Raw genomic sequence first — 6,508 nt, 5'->3', positions numbered from 1 at the left:
TGAAGAGAAGCTTAGCATTTTGTCAAAGTACACACCAAGATCTTTCATTTCATCAACCCTAAGGAGTGGAGCATCACATAGGGTGTATCAAAATTTCACATGGTGCGTTTTTTGCATATAACTTAATGTCATAGTATTGGAAGCATTTAGGAGTACTTATTGTTTCTGCACCAGTTTGAGAGTGAAAAAATGTCTTTTTGGAAGTCGATGCAGTGGTGAACACTGTTCACAGTCTCAAATAGATTTAAGTTGTCGGCACACAAAGTCATGCTGTTCATTTGTTAAAATGCTCTTAGCACTAACAGAAAGCAAGCAATCCAATATCGATTCAAACACTTTTGACACACTGCAGAGGATAGATATAGGTCGACAGTTAGTAACTGCACATCTAGCACCTGATTTGTGCATGGACAATGTCCATGCTACCTTCCGAGTGCTAGAAAAGGTACTAAACTTTAGGGAACTATTGAAGATGTTTGTGAGAACAGGGAACAAGTATGCTTCCATACATCTTAACCCTTTCAGATGCCACTTTATCCCGTTTATTGAAAAGTTGCTTTCACCCAATCTGTTGCATTTTCAGAATCGTAGAAAGTGTACAGCTGCAGAAAATATTAAGAATTTTCAATTGTTTAGCGAATTTTGTCAAGTTTACAAAATTTTAACTCCATGCGAAAACTCACTACAGGAACACAAAATATGAGAACATGTACTATTTCGTGTTTTGAAAAGCTTGAAAAGCACTAATCCAGCTACTTGAAAATTACGCCTGGTGCATGATATTGTAAAAAACAATGAAAGAAGTGAACCCGCTACATACAACATACTGACACAGAGTAAAAACACCCAGCCGTCTACCTTCCCACTCATTTTGCTAAAACATTCTGCACGTTATTCAAAATTGCAGTGCAGTTCCATTAATAAATGTTTCAAGATGTATGAAACATTTTAAATACCATTACTTTCATCAGCGCTTTTGCTATTGATGCACTCTCCTGCTGTGCACAATTGTGTAGACAGCGTCTCAAAGGGTTAAGCTCAGCAGAAGAAATACCATCAACACCACAAGAAAGAGAAGGTTTAATGCACTGCATACACTTGAAAACAAGGTTTTCATTGACTGATAGTGTACACACTGTGCCAGACTGAGAAAGAAGGTTACTTGAAGCATATTTCACATCATATAGCAAACAGAAATGTTCTGCAAAGGCATCAGCAGTGTTCGAGACAACACCACCATTTTCATGAAGAAGACGTACATCTACAGCACTCTTTTTAGAAAAGTGAAAGCGCACAAAGCTGCAGAAATATTTTTAATTATGTGTCACGCTGGCTTCAACACAATCAATGTGGTCGTAATGATGATTCTAATAATAATAATAATAATAATAGTAATAATAATCTTTGTGGTAACTTGGCATTCTAGACTAAAAAAGAAAGGCTGATGCCTGTATGTTAGAGCATCTGATAGCCAGCCATCTAGAGCAGGAATTTGCAGGATGCAGATGACACCTCCTTCCCCTCCACGTGCACACACACGCACACATTGTTATTCACTTTACACACAATCTGTCCTGGAAAATGAACATCAACTACATATCTAACCAGGCTGACCGCACGCTCGGATTCCTACGGCGCCATTTCATAGCTTCTAACAGCACTATTAAGCTTCATCTATATAGGGCGTTAATCAGACCTATGGTAACTAGAATATGCTTGCTCCATTTGGGATCCTAATCAGATAACCTTAATTAACGCTTTAGAGTCTGTTCAAAACCGCGCCGCCCGTTTTATTGTTTCAAATTATTCCCAAACAGCGAGCGTATCTGCAATGAAATCTGCACTTGGTCTTCCCGTTCTTTCTCTGCGCCGTAAATATTTTCGCTTATGTTTTTCTCACAGAATTTATTATACCAACCCTATTCTCAAAGATAAGTTACTCCTCTCTCCATCTTATATATATTCACACACTGACCACAACTTCAAGGTAGGAATACCGCAATGCCGAACTAGCCTTTGTATAAATTCATTTATTCCTCGAACTGGAAATGACTGGAACCACCTCCCTGCCTTCATGGCTGCCATCACCGACGTCAACAAATTTAAGAAATCTGCCGCCGATTTTGTATGCCCCTCCTCTCTGTAATGCCTCTGGCCCTGAGAGTGCTGAAATAAATATAAATAAATTCGACGGGTGCACAACACACAGGAGTGCCAATTCTGTCTGGTTCCAAGGAAGGAGAATCCAAATGGCCAAGGGGGGTGAAGAGAAAACTCTGTATGCCAGATATGAATGAATCTTTGATTTTTAATGGCGCAAGGGCCAAGTATGGCCAAAGAGCGCCATGTCCATGGTAATGGGTTCACAATATACTTAATGAGTTTCATGAAGTTGGGGCGATGTGGCTGTAAAAGGGCCTTAAAAAGTAGTCGCTCTAAAGTATGTAAAATCTGTATAATAAGATTATGGCGATGGCATATGACGTGTGCTATGAACATTAAGATACATTTAAAAAGAATGATACAATGTGTAAAAATATATAGGGTTATAAGATTGGCTGGAGCACTACTGCCTCCTTAGAGCCCTTGAAACGCAAGGGTCTGGAGGCATGTGCTATGCAACACAATTATCGTAGCGGCATCCTCTGGAACGAGGATGCTCTACGAATGTAATGGGCTTATAACATGTAGGACAACATCATCTAAGAAATTGAGGACTGCCTTGATATTAAAAAGGGGCTCTCTGCCAAGAAACATAGCCGGGTGAAGAGGAATGTAGTAACGGTATGCAAGAGGAAAATGTTTCCTTCTCTCTGCTTCGGCTTTCCGGCACTCCAGGAGGACGTGGAGGACGGTAAGCCTCTCCCCGCATCTACCACAGGTTGGAGGGTCACTTCCGGTGAGTAGAAAATTATGGGTGCCAAACGTGTGTCCTATTCTGAGACGACAGAACAGGACATCCGTTCAGCGTGATTTTGCTACAGAGGGCCAGAATCCTAATTGTGGTTTTATCACGTGAAGCTTGTTATTTGTTTCCGCGTCCCACACGTGTTGCCAGTGGTTCCGTAGTTTTTTTCGTAAGAGAGGCTTCAGATCATTAGCAGGGACCGCAGTGGTAAGAGTAGCTTGCGATGTAATTGATCTGGCCATTTGGTCTGCTAGAACATTTCCCTCAATACCTCTGTGGCCAGGTACCCAGCATATAATGATATGCTGGTTAGAAATGTATGCTCTACACAGAACGGAGTAGAGCTCAACAAGTACAGGGTTCTTGTGTTTAGAGAGTGAACTCAGGGCTTTTACCACGCTTAGAGAGTCTGTATATATGACTGTTTTTCGAAGTTTTGATTTCATTATATGCTTCACTGTCGACAATAGTGCATGGGCTTCTGCCGTAAATATACTAGTTTCCGGGTGCAGCGCGCCGGATACTGAAAAAGATGGGCCGGTGGCTGCGTGAGAAACCCCTGCATCCGACTTGGAAGCGTCGGTGTAAAACTCAGTATCCAGATATGTATGCCAGATATAATCATGGAGTTGTGGTGTCGGGCCATAGAGGTACGATGAGGGCTCGGGCTGTGCTGACCAACTGTTCAGACGAACTGAAGAAAGATTAGTGCTGTTCAAAGAACCGCCATTGGCTTCTTCTGCCAGTTGGTCTATTCGGCGTCGGAGTTTACAGTTGCGTCTTCGTCGCTTCCAACGCTTTGATAGACTTCTGCGGGCCTCCCAGAGGTGTGCCAGGTGGTTGTGCATCAACGGTGTTTCTGATGTGGTCTGGTACTCCTTGGCGGTAGCATTGTAGATTTCTTTAAGTGCTCCATTCTGCTGCAGTGGTTCGTGTTGAATAGGCTGTCTGCTGTTTCTCTCTGTACATTTTCCAGTCAGTGAGTTTGGCTGTCCCCAGGGATTGGCATACTTTTGCCATGTTGCAAGTTACATTTATAATATAAGGGTCACTGCCTAGTATCTCATCCAGGTTACTCCAGGTGACTCCTCTTTCGTCACTGACAAAAGTTAGGTCAGGCGTGACATCGCGAGCTATGCTGTTGCCTACTCTGTTGGGATGCCTGGCAGCATGATCAGCACGAGTTCGCACATGTGTCATTCCAAGAAGGTTGTTGCGTTGTGATCGGCAGTTCCACTGCCATATAGTAAGAGTCTCTTTTTTTTTTAATGCGAGAGTAAATGCCTCGGGGCATACAGGGGTATGGGATGGGGTAATGGGGTATGGGTATACAGGGATATGGGATGGGCCTCTTGCTGCCTGGTTGTGTTGTTAGTCATGATGAGGAGTTTCGGAGGTTGTGGTATCCTCAGTGTCCGTGGTGACCATGATTTTTACGCTCAGCTTGTCCGAGGTGTGGCTGTATCATTGTTCGCGTGGTCGTTGGAACTTCTGAACGGAATCATCTAAGTATTGTTTTAGTTCTTGTCATTCCGTAAACATCTGCTGCATTTGCACTTGTAATTGCTCCTGCATTTGCTGAAATTGTCATTGGATTTGTTGCTGCTGTAATGCAAACATGTGTTCAACTTGCTGTAGTGTCACTTGCATTGTCGCTTGTTGCGAGGGTCGAGTTTGTGCTGGCGGCCGCTGTGACAGTGGTTGTTGTGTTGGCTGTTCGAAATGTGTCACGAGTAGTGGTGGTGGTGGTTGCTGTCGTGGCGACGGAATGAGTGGTCTGTGTTTGAGTCTTCACTTGTGCCGTGAGCATAGCTACCTGTTGCTTGAGTGTTTCTACATCTTGTACTTTACTGCCTAAGGTAGCCTTAAGTTGTCTGCTCTCTGAGGTGGCTCGCTTGTATTCCTTACTGTGCGCAGCGAGTTTGGTTGTGGAAGACACACGACTCCTGCCCAGCTTACCTGTGCTGGTGTACTCTTTGACTTGGTCTTTGATCCCTGGTAGTTGTTCCTCATCGGGGTCCAGGATCGGGATCTTTGTTTCTGCACACTTGGCAGGGTCAAGGCAGCAGAGCGCTGCGCAGATCTGGAGCAGGATCTCTCCATGCTGGCGTTTCTACTTCTCTGGCTTCGACCCGCACTGCAGTCCTCTTCCTCATACTCTGAGGAGAGCCATCTTAGTTGTCTGTTTCCCTGTGGATGTGCTGTCCACAATGCTTGTGGCTGTTGCGGTTGCTTTAAGCGCTTGGTGCAGCTCTAGCCCCAGTAAGAGCCCCCCTTCTGCATGAGGCACAGATCGGTTCACAAAGGTGTCCTTCGCTTGGGTTTTTGAGCCCACACACTTTGCAGATTTGTCATGTAGGATTTGGGCAAATGTCTATGAAATGTCCTTTTCCGCAGCAGATCTTGCAGACTTGGACGGTAGCACAAAATCGGTCACACACTAGCTCTCCTCCATAATAGTATACGGTTCTTGGCAGCATGGACCTGCTGAATGTCAGACTGGCACATTTGGTATTGCCGATCAGGCAGGCCTCTATCGGTTTGACTCCTTGCATGTGAATCCGCATGTTGGCAAGCAGGGTCTCTGATGGAGTGTGCGGCAGTATGCCGTGCACCACCCCTCTCAGTGTGCCTTCCTCGGTGGCTGTGTACGCTTTGAAGGTGTGGTCTGTGCCGTTGATGGTTAGGAGGTGAAGTCCCCATGCTTTCATGGCTGCCTCTTGATGTGGAGTAGGGAAGATGGTTATGTAGAGCCCAGCTTGATCCACAGGAAAAATTGTTCACCAGAAAATTCATGGTTGCAGGCTCAATGATTGCTGTCGCCATTGCTGGTGTGATGATGCTGCATAGGGGTAAGCTTTGGTGCAATCACATAACAATCTTGAAATCGTCCTTTGGTAGAGGTGGGAGTTTGGGTAGTTTCCTTCGTTTTGGAGAGGGCGGTCGTTTGGCGTCCGTATATTCGTTTCCAGCTTGTCTTTGGCCAGCGTTTTGCCGCGCTTTCATTCCAATGCTTCCTTCCATTGGCGTAGCGTTAGCACCATTTGGTGGAAGGTAGATTAGGTCTGCTCACCTCTGTATGATTGGTTGAGTACCCTATCGACTTGCTGGGCCCAGTGAAGTCCATTCCGTCTTTGTCATTCAATGCTTTCCAGTGTAGCATCCCAGTGCTCGTCAAATCCCTGGCTGCTTCCATAGGTTCATTCCAGGTGAGAGCGTGCGCCGCTGGCGCAGGTGTTGCTAGAACGCCTTGTTGATGTTTGGGTTAGCGGGAAGAAGATGAACCGCAGGAAATGACAAAAAGGCTGCTTCCCGTATGACTCCCAGTAAAAGAGGCCTAGGCAAGGGCAGTCAGTGAAAATCACATCGTCTCGGTGGTTTCAGAGCACACCACCGAGGGCCCGTCTGTTCACTTCGGCCGATTGATTAAGATCACTGAAGAAAGCAGCAGATGAAGCATTAGCCGCCCACTGCTGGTGCTTTTCACGATAGCATAGTCCCACTGCGAGTGACACACTCAGCCACAGGGGCGGAGTGGATGCGAAAGCTTGGCTGGCTTCGCTTAATTCGTACCGCCGATGTGAAAATATTGTTCACGTG

This window comes from Dermacentor variabilis, chromosome 6 (assembly GCF_050947875.1).
Source record: "Dermacentor variabilis isolate Ectoservices chromosome 6, ASM5094787v1, whole genome shotgun sequence".
NCBI lineage: Eukaryota > Metazoa > Arthropoda > Arachnida > Ixodida > Ixodidae > Dermacentor > Dermacentor variabilis.
Note: the sequence above shows the minus strand (reverse complement) of the source record.